The following is a 15,341-nucleotide window of genomic DNA, read 5'->3' as shown; positions in this document are numbered from 1 at the left end:
ATAAAGTAGTTTTGATAAAATCATCATTTTCATCAATGAGACCCACCCTGCCAGAGACAACGGCAAGGAGATGAAGCAGGCTATCGAGTTAGTAATTGAGTCAAGAGCGGTTCCATAGTTTGCATGCAGTGTCTCGTCTCTATCTTGGGAGATCACCACTCCAAGATATTTTATTTCCGAGGCACACCATTTCAGCGGGAAGTCAAGGGGAAACTCTGGAGTGTTGCGGGTGAGGGGGAATATCTATGATTTGTTCCAGTTTATATGAATCCAGGAGAAGTTGCCAAATCCTATGAATTCCCTGGGATTTAGACTTATATTTTGTTCATGTATAGAGAGTAATATCATCGGCATAGAGTGAGACTAATATATGCAGCGAAGAATATGGTATTGCATACTCTCTATGGAGTTGAAGGAGTTTGACAGGAGGCGGCTAAACAGCTAGTGCAAAAAGCAGTGGCGAAAGGGAACATCCCTGCCGGGTTCCTCTTAAGACAGGAAAGGGGTTGGAAAAGAGGCCATTTATCTGAGGAACCACCAGAGGCTGGCTGTAAGATAGTGCAATCGAGGAAAGGAAGGCAGGTGAGAGGCCCATTCTGCACAATATCGCAAACATATATTCCCATTCCAGTGAATCAAAAGCCTTCGTGGCATCCAAAAATACTGCTTCTGCATTGGACTCAAGGTCTATGGCCTGTAACAGTTCAAATATAGTACGTCAATTATGTGAGGTTGCCCTCCCGGGTATAAAGCCTACCTGGTCAGGCAGTACCAACCCCTCCATCAGCAGGTTTAGACTGTTGGCTAACACGGTGAACAGACATAGTATCGATTAGCAAATATCGACTTGCACTAATATCGAGTGCAAAATATCGTGATACAAAAATATCGACAGTCAGTATATCGTTGTCAACAATATCGAGTTGAAGGTAAGTAATATCGTTTTTCAAAATAACAAAGTAATTAATATCGTTTGCAAAAATATCGTTGTTAAAAATATCGTTGTTTTATTTAGTGTTATGTATTTTAGTGTGTATTTTAAATGTATGTGTTCTATTTTTCTGTGTAAGTATTGCATTACTTTTTTAATATTTGTGTTGCATTTTTAGAAGTTATTAATTTTTTTAAAGTAAAGTTTGCGTTTTAGTTCCGTTGCGGGTTGTGTGTTTATAGGGGAATAGGGCGGGAAGTAATTTAATTATAATAAATGTAATAACAATTTGTAGAAGTTATTAATTTTTTTAAATGACATTTTTGTGTTTTTTTACCGTAGCGGGTTGTGGGTTTATAGTGGAATAGGGTGGGAAGTAATTTAATGATATTTAAATAATTCATATTTTTTATTAACTAATATTTATGTATTGTATATTGTATATTATTAATGGAGGTAATTAATTTATTTTTAATTATTTATTATTGGTTGTTAATTATTAATAAATATTTGGTAAATATCTTAATTAAGTTATTTTTTTAGTAGCTGGTTGTGGGTTTATAGGGGAATAGGGCGGGAAGTAATTTCATTGTAATTAATTAATTAATATTTTTTGATTAATTGATATTTAAGTATTTACATGTTATATTGTTAACTGTGGTAAATAATTTATTATTAATTAGTTATGAAATGGTTGGTAATCATTAATAATTAATTGGTATTTTTGTTAATTGTGTCATTTTTTTAGGAACGGGTTGGAATGGAATGGAATGGAAAAGCATTTATAGAGCGCATGGCTACCCGGAGGCATCCCAGCGCTAATAACCGACAGTAGGGGGAACAAGAAAGCTAAGGAAAGAGATAGGTTTTTATTTGCTTCCGAAAGGTCATGTGGTCAGGGGTGGTTCATAAGTGAAGAGGTAAAGCGTTCCAGAGTTTAGAGGCGTTGTAAGAGAAGAGTCTGCCACCACTTCTGGACCTCTTAATCCTAGGGATCTCAGTCAGATGCAGATCATCTGATCTGAGTTTACGCTTGGCTTTGTATGGGCAAATCATGGTGGAAATCGACGGAGGACCGAGTCCCTACCTTATTTTATGCACTAGGCATAAGGACTTGAATTTAATTTGTTCCTGAACCGGGAGCCAGTGGAGGGAGCGAAGGGCCGGTTCAGCTGACAGTCTATTAGAGACTCCCATCAGGAGTCTCGCTGCACTGTTCTGTACGGATTGTAGTTTCTTGATTGCTGAAATGGGAGCGCCAAAATACAGGGCATTCCCATAATCCAGTCTGGAAAGGATTAATGAATGAATTAGTACTTTCTTAGCTGTGGATGGAAGGAGAGGTAGGACCTTTCGGGCCATTCTGAGTAGACCATAGCAGAGGGCTGCTGTTTTCCTGGCTTGTGTTCTGAGGCTGAGGTCCTGGTCCAACCACACCCCCAGACTCTTGATTTCTGATTTTGGGATAGGGGCTGGGCCCATACATGATGGCCACAGCTGGCTGGGGTTATAACGGAGGGAGTTACCTAAGATCATAATCTCCGTTTTTCCTCCGTGGAGCCTAAGTTGGGAGTCATCCATCCAGCTTGAGATGTCATTCAAGCAGGAGTGGAGGATGTGGATTTCCTGTTCGGTTTGGGTAAGCCCGACCACTAGCTGGGTGTCATCAGCATAGGTGACAATTCGGATTCCGTAAGGTTCTATTTTGGCTGCCAAGGGGGACATATACACGTTGAATAAAGTCGGGCTAAGCGAAGAGCCCTGGGGCACCCCGTTCGGCAGGTGTATGGGTTTGGAAACCGTGCTTTCATTGAAAACCTGGAAGGTTCTACCCTCCAAGAAGGATGATAGCCAGTGGAGTGCCATGCCATTGATACCTATATTCCTGAGACGCCGGATCAGAGTCAGGTGATTCACCGTGTCAAAGGTGGCGCTCAGGTCAAGGAGTATAATGGCCGCCGATCCTCCAGAGTCCAGAATCTTCCTGCTTTCTTCCACCACTGCCAGTAGCGCGGTCTCAGTGGCTTGGCGTGGACGGAAGCCGGTTTGGGAGGGGTGGAGCAGGCCATGATTCTCGAGAAACCCTGATAGAGTTACATTTACGTGTTTCTCAGTGATCTTACTGATGGCCGGAAGAAGGGATATGGGGCGGTAGTTGCCTGGGTCGGTCGGGTCCAGATTAGGTTTCTTTAGAAGAGCTCTTACCCTCGCCTCTTTCCAACTGGGAGGAACTATTCCCGTGGTCAGTGAGGCGTTGATCAGGCTCATTATATGCGGGGCTATGATGGGGGTGACCTGTTTCAAGATGTTCAGTGGCACCGGGTCAGCCGGGGAGCCACTCTTTACCGTGGTCCACAGGGAGTTAAAAGTTTCCTGTGTCACAGGTGGGAGATCTTTCAGGATGAACTCTGTTTGGAGATTCGTATGGAGTTGGGGGGGGGAGTCTTCCTCGATCTTAGTTGGGAGGGATTCCAGGATAATCTGAACTTTATTACTAAAGTATTCGGCGAGTTTGTTGCACTATTCGCCTGAAATATCGGGGGCTGCTCTGGGGGGAGGGGCTTTGAGAAGATTTTTAATGATCTTAAAAGCTTCTCTGGAGGAGTTGGGTGCTGCTAAGATTCTGTTTCCATAATACGAAGCTTGGGCTTTCCTTAACTCTGTTTTATAGGCAAAAATAGATGATCTGTATTCCTGTTTTTTTGACGGTAGGAAGTCTTTCCTCCAGTGTCTTTCCTTTACTTTACATTGCTGCATTAAGACACGTAACTCTGGTGTGAACCATGGTGCGTCTCGCGGCCCTGCCGACTTCTTTATCCTGGTTTTTGGAAGGACTGTATTAAGTGACTCCTCAATCCAACAGAGGAAATCCTCGTTAGCCTGTCCAGGACATTGGGATGTGCTAGGTTTTTTCTTTTCTAGTTCCTGAGACCATTTGTCCAAGGGAAGCTTGTTCCAACGGCGACCGAATGTCCAGGACGGTTGCACCTTGGGCCTAATTGTCTGAGGAGACCAGAGAAGTTTTATAAGGAAATGGTCTGTCCAGGGTAATGGAGTGGGTTCAGTTCCCTTCAAGTTGGATAGGTTAGAAAATGCTTGGTCGAGCAGGTGTCCTCTTATGTGTGTCGACTTATTCATTTTTTGGGAGAGTTTGAGGGGTAGAAGATCTTTTGTTAGCTCGCAGGCATTAGGGGCTTGTGGCTTGTCAAAATGAAGGTTGAGGTCTCCTAAAATCGTAAAGTTGCCCGAGGCGCTTGCTAATTTGATTGTAGCCTCAAGCAAAGAGCTATTAAAGGACCCTATTGGTCCTGGGGGCCGGTAGATTTGAATGCCTGTAAAGGCAAGAAGTGGGGAGAATTCTATAGAGAAGAGAACATTCTCACAGTCTTTGAGCGGGTTGCCCAAGAGGCGGCAGGTAAGCTGTTCCTTATAGGCGATGGCTATTCTGCCTCCTCGACCCGTTGGTCGGTCGACTCTTTGTAGCGCGCAGCCCCGGGGAAGAGTTTGTGCGATGTCGGGCTCTGAGCTAGGGGAGAGCCAGGTTTCAGTAAGGAAGAACATGTCGGGGTCGTGCTCTCTAAGGAGCATCCCTGTCTCAGCGGTGTGTTTAGGAAGGGATCTACAGTTAAGGAGAAGGATACTGAATTCGGTTTTTTCCTTAGGGCGGTCGAGCCTGTATAGTGTGATGTTCTGACTACATATGGGGCATTTATTAGGGATGTTCTCAGGTGAGCAGACAAACTCACAGTTAGTTCCAGAAGAAGGATTTAGTTTACGTAGATCGGTGCTATTATACATGAGACGGGCTGATATGGGCAGTACAGGGGTTCTGCCCCCGGACCCGGCCGGGCGCGGACGGGCGCAGACGGGCTTGCCTTAGGCACGCCATCGGCACGCCAGCGGCGCGCCTGCTGCGCGCGTCCGCTGCGCGGTCGCATTAGTGTGTGCTTTTCAATGATTGTCACAGCCCGGGTTCAGCCACTAGACCGCTGACCCGGCGCTTGTGAAGCGGAAGTGAGTATCACGCCACTAGAGCACTGAACACAGCTCTATTCCCCGTGGCACAACAGATTCAATTCCCCAAGCAAAATACAATTTTTTAAAAACACAAGCAGTTTCAAAAAAGTAAAAGTTAGCTTTACCGTGTTTTTTAGCTATCGAGAGAGCGCACTGACCTGCAGCCGCACTCCTACGTGAGTGTTCTGCATCCGGCCTGTGTCAGTTGTGGGTTTATAGGGAGTAGGGTGGGAAATAATGTAATATTAATTAATTAATCAATAAAAATATTATTTAATATTTATGTATTTAACATTTTATATTGTTAATTGAGGTAAATATGTCATTATTAATTAGTTAAATAATCGGTTATTAATAATTAATTATTAATTATATTATTTGTGTTATTTTTTTAAGAGTGGGTTGTGGGTTTATAGGGGAGTAGGCAGGAAAATGATTTAATTTTAATACATCTTTTTAAAAAAAATATATAAAATTAATTTTAAGTTGTTTTTTAGTGTTATTTGTGTGAATTAATTTATTATTGATTGTTTTTAAATTGATTGGTAATTATTATTAATTAATTAATTAATTGTTAATTAATTATGTTAATTGTGTTATGTTTTACAACATTGGTGGTGTGATTTATAGTAGAATATGGTGGGAGGTAAATTATTTGTATTCATTTATTGTTTGTTAAGTAATGTTAATTATTTTGGTGGAGTGGGAATAGTAAATTATTCCCCTCCGCTATCCAACACTTTCCCTACTGTTGCACTCACTGGAGAGGAAATAGTAAATTATTCCCCTCAGCTATCCAACACTTTCCCTACTGTTGAATAGTAAATTATTCCCTTCCGCTATCCAACATTTTCCCTACTGTTGCACTCGCTGGAGAGGAAATAGTAAATTATTCCCCTCCGCTATCCAACACTTTCCCTACTGTTGCACTCTCTCTCTGGAGTGGGAATAGTAAATTTTACCCCTATGCTATCCAACACTTTCCCTACTGTTGCACTCTCTGCAGTGGGAATAGTAAATTTTACCCCCACGCTATTCAACATTTTCCCTACTGAAGCACTGGCTTGAGTGGGAATTGTACTTTTATCCCCTCCGCTATCCAACACTTTCCCTACTGTTGCATTCGCTGGAGTGGGAATAGTAAATTATTTCCCTCCACTATCCAACACTTTCCCTACTGTTGTAATTGCTGGAGTGGTAATTGTAAATTATTCCCCTCCGCTATCCAACACTTTCCCTACTGTTACACTCCCTGGAGTGAAAATAGTAAATTATTCCCCTCTTCTATCCAACACTTTCCCTAGTGTTGCACTCCCTGGAGTGGATATAGTAAATTATTCCCCTCCGCTATCCAACACTTTCCCTACTGTTGCACTCCCCGGAGTGGGAATAGTAAATTATTCCCCTCCATTATCCAACACTTTCCCTACTTTTGCCCTCTCCGGAGTGAAAATAGTAATTTTTACCCGTATGCTATCCAATACTTTCCCTACTGTTGTTATCTCTGGAGTGAGAATAGTAATTTTTGCCCCTACGCTATCCAACACTTTCCCTACTGTTGCATTCCCCGGAGTCTAAAAACTTTCCTGTATGAAAAGTAGTCCATCATTTACCTATAAAATGACCGCGCTAACCACTGCATATTGTATGCCAGCCCTAGCACTGGATATCCCTTTGTGGAGGAGCAGTGTGCTATATATATGAAATAAAATAAATAAGGCAAGATGTAAGGAGAGGGAAAGGACAGAGAGTATCTAATACTACCAGACCCATACACTTCAAGAGGAACAAAAACACAAATACTTTAAAAAAAAGTTTTTTATTGATTTTGCCAACAAAGTACAGCATTACATACATGTTTCGGTGGGCATACATCTGTTGTTGTCAAAAAGATAGATAATTTGTTCCAAGAAGCGTACATCTTGCAGCATATCAACCATGGGATATGAAAGGAGACATTGCGAATACATCAGCTACCAGACATTCAACACTATACAATGGTTCAGACAGACTTCCATACAAACAGTGGACACATTGGGTATTTAGATGATTTATTAACTTGACCCATTAGTATCTAACCGGTGCTTATATGTGATGTGCTGGCCTCAAGAGTGCGCTTGTTCAACTCTATAGCATAGGTAGGAACAGCTAAGTTGAACGGGGGTCCACGTACTCTCTCAGGCAGTGCGGTCATGCAGGTATGTCAGTAGGGGGCCCAGATGATTTTGGGCTGGACAATAGTGGTAATAATTTAGCATAAGATGTTAATTGGTCTTTACAGTATATCAAGTCTGTAGGCCAGTCTTTGAACTTAGGGGCGCTCCTCCAGCCCCATCTGCACACTATTCTTCTCTTTGCCAGCAGCAGGCTCAGCGCTATGAATTTTCTATGTGCAGTTAGTAGATCTTCTGTGTACCGCAACAACGCCAGAGTTGGTGAGACAGGGATGGGGGGAGTCAACCATCCTGGACAGGGTTGTGAGCACCTCCACCCAGTATTCCCGTACTCCCTCACACTGCCATGCCAGATGTAGAAAACCCACTCCTTCTTGTCGGCATCTATCACAGCGGTCATCTGCCCTCAATTTGTACCTGTGTAATCGCACAGGCGTGTAATATACTTGGTGGATATATTTAAAATGTATTATCCGCAAGTGGCTGCTCGCTGTTCCAGTGCCTATTTGCATACAGCAATATACCCATTGTTTACTAGTTAGCGAGGCATCTATTTCTAGGTCCCAGCCTTTCCTCGGATTGTGTTGTGTGCTTGGGAGTTCTAATAAAGCAGTACGGTAGAGTCTAAACACCGCGTGCGCTAGCCCTGTTATCTGTAGAAGGGCATGTAGGGTGTCACATGTTGGTGGTTCTTGGGGGAATTTAGGGGTATTGGCTTTCACCTCGTGTCTAATTCTAATATATAAAAAGATTTCCAAGGGCGTGGTATTTCCTTCAACCAGGAGTGTCTGCCTATCTTTAATCACTCCCTCATGGTAGAGGCCACGCCAAGTGTTTAAGAATCTCTTGCGAAGCATACTTCAACAAGAGGCTTCATGAGTGACTGGTGCAAGGTGATGACATGGGAGGGGTATCAGCGGTGAGTATAGCAAGGGCTTACACACTTTTTTAACAAGTCGCTTTCATGCCATATTCGTGCATGTCACTGTGGAATAGGTGGTATCTTCCCTAGGTGGCTGCGCTCCCAGAAAGGCGGTCAGGGGTAAGGGGGCCATGTAGCCCTGCTCGAAGGCTAAATGCTGCATGAATGGTGGTAGGTGAAGCCAAGATATCATGTGGTGGGCCTGGGCACGTAGAAAATATTGCTTGATGCCTGGCGCCTCGAAGCTGCCCTGTGATAATGGTTGTGTAAGGATCCGTCAACTCACTCCTGACTGTTTACCACCCAATGTCAGCTTGACAAGCTGAGATCTAAGTGTGTCAAAAAAGGAGTGATCTGTGTGGTACAGTATGTTGAAGAATAAATAAAGTAGTTTTGATAAAATCATCATTTTCATCAATGAGACCCACCCTGCCAGAGACAACGGCAAGGAGATGAAGCAGGCTATCGAGTTAGTAATTGAGTCAAGAGCGGTTCCATAGTTTGCATGCAGTGTCTCGTCTCTATCTTGGGAGATCACCACTCCAAGATATTTTATTTCCGAGGCACACCATTTCAGCGGGAAGTCAAGGGGAAACTCTGGAGTGTTGCGGGTGAGGGGGAATATCTATGATTTGTTCCAGTTTATATGAATCCAGGAGAAGTTGCCAAATCCTATGAATTCCCTGGGATTTAGACTTATATTTTGTTCATGTATAGAGAGTAATATCATCGGCATAGAGTGAGACTAATATATGCAGCGAAGAATATGGTATTGCATACTCTCTATGGAGTTGAAGGAGTTTGACAGGAGGCGGCTAAACAGCTAGTGCAAAAAGCAGTGGCGAAAGGGAACATCCCTGCCGGGTTCCTCTTAAGACAGGAAAGGGGTTGGAAAAGAGGCCATTTATCTGAGGAACCACCAGAGGCTGGCTGTAAGATAGTGCAATCGAGGAAAGGAAGGCAGGTGAGAGGCCCATTCTGCACAATATCGCAAACATATATTCCCATTCCAGTGAATCAAAAGCCTTCGTGGCATCCAAAAATACTGCTTCTGCATTGGACTCAAGGTCTATGGCCTGTAACAGTTCAAATATAGTACGTCAATTATGTGAGGTTGCCCTCCCGGGTATAAAGCCTACCTGGTCAGGCAGTACCAACCCCTCCATCAGCAGGTTTAGACTGTTGGCTAACACGGTGAACAGACATAGTATCGATTAGCAAATATCGACTTGCACTAATATCGAGTGCAAAATATCGTGATACAAAAATATCGACAGTCAGTATATCGTTGTCAACAATATCGAGTTGAAGGTAAGTAATATCGTTTTTCAAAATAACAAAGTAATTAATATCGTTTGCAAAAATATCGTTGTTAAAAATATCGTTGTTTTATTTAGTGTTATGTATTTTAGTGTGTATTTTAAATGTATGTGTTCTATTTTTCTGTGTAAGTATTGCATTACTTTTTTAATATTTGTGTTGCATTTTTAGAAGTTATTAATTTTTTTAAAGTAAAGTTTGCGTTTTAGTTCCGTTGCGGGTTGTGTGTTTATAGGGGAATAGGGCGGGAAGTAATTTAATTATAATAAATGTAATAACAATTTGTAGAAGTTATTAATTTTTTTAAATGACATTTTTGTGTTTTTTTACCGTAGCGGGTTGTGGGTTTATAGTGGAATAGGGTGGGAAGTAATTTAATGATATTTAAATAATTCATATTTTTTATTAACTAATATTTATGTATTGTATATTGTATATTATTAATGGAGGTAATTAATTTATTTTTAATTATTTATTATTGGTTGTTAATTATTAATAAATATTTGGTAAATATCTTAATTAAGTTATTTTTTTAGTAGCTGGTTGTGGGTTTATAGGGGAATAGGGCGGGAAGTAATTTCATTGTAATTAATTAATTAATATTTTTTGATTAATTGATATTTAAGTATTTACATGTTATATTGTTAACTGTGGTAAATAATTTATTATTAATTAGTTATGAAATGGTTGGTAATCATTAATAATTAATTGGTATTTTTGTTAATTGTGTCATTTTTTTAGGAACGGGTTGGAATGGAATGGAATGGAAAAGCATTTATAGAGCGCATGGCTACCCGGAGGCATCCCAGCGCTAATAACCGACAGTAGGGGGAACAAGAAAGCTAAGGAAAGAGATAGGTTTTTATTTGCTTCCGAAAGGTCATGTGGTCAGGGGTGGTTCATAAGTGAAGAGGTAAAGCGTTCCAGAGTTTAGAGGCGTTGTAAGAGAAGAGTCTGCCACCACTTCTGGACCTCTTAATCCTAGGGATCTCAGTCAGATGCAGATCATCTGATCTGAGTTTACGCTTGGCTTTGTATGGGCAAATCATGGTGGAAATCGACGGAGGACCGAGTCCCTACCTTATTTTATGCACTAGGCATAAGGACTTGAATTTAATTTGTTCCTGAACCGGGAGCCAGTGGAGGGAGCGAAGGGCCGGTTCAGCTGACAGTCTATTAGAGACTCCCATCAGGAGTCTCGCTGCACTGTTCTGTACGGATTGTAGTTTCTTGATTGCTGAAATGGGAGCGCCAAAATACAGGGCATTCCCATAATCCAGTCTGGAAAGGATTAATGAATGAATTAGTACTTTCTTAGCTGTGGATGGAAGGAGAGGTAGGACCTTTCGGGCCATTCTGAGTAGACCATAGCAGAGGGCTGCTGTTTTCCTGGCTTGTGTTCTGAGGCTGAGGTCCTGGTCCAACCACACCCCCAGACTCTTGATTTCTGATTTTGGGATAGGGGCTGGGCCCATACATGATGGCCACAGCTGGCTGGGGTTATAACGGAGGGAGTTACCTAAGATCATAATCTCCGTTTTTCCTCCGTGGAGCCTAAGTTGGGAGTCATCCATCCAGCTTGAGATGTCATTCAAGCAGGAGTGGAGGATGTGGATTTCCTGTTCGGTTTGGGTAAGGCCAACCACTAGCTGGGTGTCATCAGCATAGGTGACAATTCGGATTCCGTAAGGTTCTATTTTGGCTGCCAAGGGGGACATATACACGTTGAATAAAGTCGGGCTAAGCGAAGAGCCCTGGGGCACCCCGTTCGGCAGGTGTATGGGTTTGGAAACCGTGCTTTCATTGAAAACCTGGAAGGTTCTACCCTCCAAGAAGGATGATAGCCAGTGGAGTGCCATGCCATTGATACCTATATTCCTGAGACGCCGGATCAGAGTCAGGTGATTCACCGTGTCAAAGGTGGCGCTCAGGTCAAGGAGTATAATGGCCGCCGATCCTCCAGAGTCCAGAATCTTCCTGCTTTCTTCCACCACTGCCAGTAGCGCGGTCTCAGTGGCTTGGCGTGGACGGAAGCCGGTTTGGGAGGGGTGGAGCAGGCCATGATTCTCGAGAAACCCTGATAGAGTTACATTTACGTGTTTCTCAGTGATCTTACTGATGGCCGGAAGAAGGGATATGGGGCGGTAGTTGCCTGGGTCGGTCGGGTCCAGATTAGGTTTCTTTAGAAGAGCTCTTACCCTCGCCTCTTTCCAACTGGGAGGAACTATTCCCGTGGTCAGTGAGGCGTTGATCAGGCTCATTATATGCGGGGCTATGATGGGGGTGACCTGTTTCAAGATGTTCAGTGGCACCGGGTCAGCCGGGGAGCCACTCTTTACCGTGGTCCACAGGGAGTTAAAAGTTTCCTGTGTCACAGGTGGGAGATCTTTCAGGATGAACTCTGTTTGGAGATTCGTATGGAGTTGGGGGGGGGAGTCTTCCTCGATCTTAGTTGGGAGGGATTCCAGGATAATCTGAACTTTATTACTAAAGTATTCGGCGAGTTTGTTGCACTATTCGCCTGAAATATCGGGGGCTGCTCTGGGGGGAGGGGCTTTGAGAAGATTTTTAATGATCTTAAAAGCTTCTCTGGAGGAGTTGGGTGCTGCTAAGATTCTGTTTCCATAATACGAAGCTTGGGCTTTCCTTAACTCTGTTTTATAGGCAAAAATAGATGATCTGTATTCCTGTTTTTTTGACGGTAGGAAGTCTTTCCTCCAGTGTCTTTCCTTTACTTTACATTGCTGCATTAAGACACGTAACTCTGGTGTGAACCATGGTGCGTCTCGCGGCCCTGCCGACTTCTTTATCCTGGTTTTTGGAAGGACTGTATTAAGTGACTCCTCAATCCAACAGAGGAAATCCTCGTTAGCCTGTCCAGGACATTGGGATGTGCTAGGTTTTTTCTTTTCTAGTTCCTGAGACCATTTGTCCAAGGGAAGCTTGTTCCAACGGCGACCGAATGTCCAGGACGGTTGCACCTTGGGCCTAATTGTCTGAGGAGACCAGAGAAGTTTTATAAGGAAATGGTCTGTCCAGGGTAATGGAGTGGGTTCAGTTCCCTTCAAGTTGGATAGGTTAGAAAATGCTTGGTCGAGCAGGTGTCCTCTTATGTGTGTCGACTTATTCATTTTTTGGGAGAGTTTGAGGGGTAGAAGATCTTTTGTTAGCTCGCAGGCATTAGGGGCTTGTGGCTTGTCAAAATGAAGGTTGAGGTCTCCTAAAATCGTAAAGTTGCCCGAGGCGCTTGCTAATTTGATTGTAGCCTCAAGCAAAGAGCTATTAAAGGACCCTATTGGTCCTGGGGGCCGGTAGATTTGAATGCCTGTAAAGGCAAGAAGTGGGGAGAATTCTATAGAGAAGAGAACATTCTCACAGTCTTTGAGCGGGTTGCCCAAGAGGCGGCAGGTAAGCTGTTCCTTATAGGCGATGGCTATTCTGCCTCCTCGACCCGTTGGTCGGTCGACTCTTTGTAGCGCGCAGCCCCGGGGAAGAGTTTGTGCGATGTCGGGCTCTGAGCTAGGGGAGAGCCAGGTTTCAGTAAGGAAGAACATGTCGGGGTCGTGCTCTCTAAGGAGCATCCCTGTCTCAGCGGTGTGTTTAGGAAGGGATCTACAGTTAAGGAGAAGGATACTGAATTCGGTTTTTTCCTTAGGGCGGTCGAGCCTGTATAGTGTGATGTTCTGACTACATATGGGGCATTTATTAGGGATGTTCTCAGGTGAGCAGACAAACTCACAGTTAGTTCCAGAAGAAGGATTTAGTTTACGTAGATCGGTGCTATTATACATGAGACGGGCTGATATGGGCAGTACAGGGGTTCTGCCCCCGGACCCGGCCGGGCGCGGACGGGCGCAGACGGGCTTGCCTTAGGCACGCCATCGGCACGCCAGCGGCGCGCCTGCTGCGCGCGTCCGCTGCGCGGTCGCATTAGTGTGTGCTTTTCAATGATTGTCACCGCCCGGGTTCAGCCACTAGACCGCTGACCCGGCGCTTGTGAAGCGGAAGTGAGTATCACGCCACTAGAGCACTGAACACAGCTCTATTCCCCGTGGCACAACAGATTCAATTCCCCAAGCAAAATACAATTTTTTAAAAACACAAGCAGTTTCAAAAAAGTAAAAGTTAGCTTTACCGTGTTTTTTAGCTATCGAGAGAGCGCACTGACCTGCAGCCGCACTCCTACGTGAGTGTTCTGCATCCGGCCTGTGTCAGTTGTGGGTTTATAGGGAGTAGGGTGGGAAATAATGTAATATTAATTAATTAATCAATAAAAATATTATTTAATATTTATGTATTTAACATTTTATATTGTTAATTGAGGTAAATATGTCATTATTAATTAGTTAAATAATCGGTTATTAATAATTAATTATTAATTATATTATTTGTGTTATTTTTTTAAGAGTGGGTTGTGGGTTTATAGGGGAGTAGGCAGGAAAATGATTTAATTTTAATACATCTTTTTAAAAAAAATATATAAAATTAATTTTAAGTTGTTTTTTAGTGTTATTTGTGTGAATTAATTTATTATTGATTGTTTTTAAATTGATTGGTAATTATTATTAATTAATTAATTAATTGTTAATTAATTATGTTAATTGTGTTATGTTTTACAACATTGGTGGTGTGATTTATAGTAGAATATGGTGGGAGGTAAATTATTTGTATTCATTTATTGTTTGTTAAGTAATGTTAATTATTTTGGTGGAGTGGGAATAGTAAATTATTCCCCTCCGCTATCCAACACTTTCCCTACTGTTGCACTCACTGGAGAGGAAATAGTAAATTATTCCCCTCAGCTATCCAACACTTTCCCTACTGTTGAATAGTAAATTATTCCCTTCCGCTATCCAACATTTTCCCTACTGTTGCACTCGCTGGAGAGGAAATAGTAAATTATTCCCCTCCGCTATCCAACACTTTCCCTACTGTTGCACTCTCTCTCTGGAGTGGGAATAGTAAATTTTACCCCTATGCTATCCAACACTTTCCCTACTGTTGCACTCTCTGCAGTGGGAATAGTAAATTTTACCCCCACGCTATTCAACATTTTCCCTACTGAAGCACTGGCTTGAGTGGGAATTGTACTTTTATCCCCTCCGCTATCCAACACTTTCCCTACTGTTGCATTCGCTGGAGTGGGAATAGTAAATTATTTCCCTCCACTATCCAACACTTTCCCTACTGTTGTAATTGCTGGAGTGGTAATTGTAAATTATTCCCCTCCGCTATCCAACACTTTCCCTACTGTTACACTCCCTGGAGTGAAAATAGTAAATTATTCCCCTCTTCTATCCAACACTTTCCCTAGTGTTGCACTCCCTGGAGTGGATATAGTAAATTATTCCCCTCCGCTATCCAACACTTTCCCTACTGTTGCACTCCCCGGAGTGGGAATAGTAAATTATTCCCCTCCATTATCCAACACTTTCCCTACTTTTGCCCTCTCCGGAGTGAAAATAGTAATTTTTACCCGTATGCTATCCAATACTTTCCCTACTGTTGTTATCTCTGGAGTGAGAATAGTAATTTTTGCCCCTACGCTATCCAACACTTTCCCTACTGTTGCATTCCCCGGAGTGGGAATAGTAAATTATTACCATCCACCATCCAACACTTTCCCTACTGTTACACTCTCTGGAGTGGGAGTAGTACATTTTACCCCAACGCTATCCCACACTTTCCGTACTGTAGCACTCGCTGGAGTGGGAATAGTAATTTTATCCCCTCCGCTATTTAACACTTTCCCTATTGTTGCATTCACTGGAGTGGGAACAGTAAATTATTTCCCTCCACTATCCAACACTTTCCCTACTGCTGTACTTGCCAGAGTGGTAATAGTAAATTATTCCCCTCTGCTATCCATCACTTTCCCTACTGTTACACTCCCTGGAGTGGAAATAGTAAATTATTCCCCTCCGCTATCTAACACTTTCACTACTGTTGCACTCCCTGGAGTGGGAATAGTAAATTA

This window comes from Triturus cristatus, chromosome 5_1 (assembly GCF_964204655.1).
Source record: "Triturus cristatus chromosome 5_1, aTriCri1.1, whole genome shotgun sequence".
Classification (NCBI taxonomy): Eukaryota; Metazoa; Chordata; class Amphibia; order Caudata; family Salamandridae; genus Triturus; species Triturus cristatus.
The sequence above is the reverse complement of the archived record's forward strand: the minus strand, read 5'-3'. Positions refer to the sequence as shown.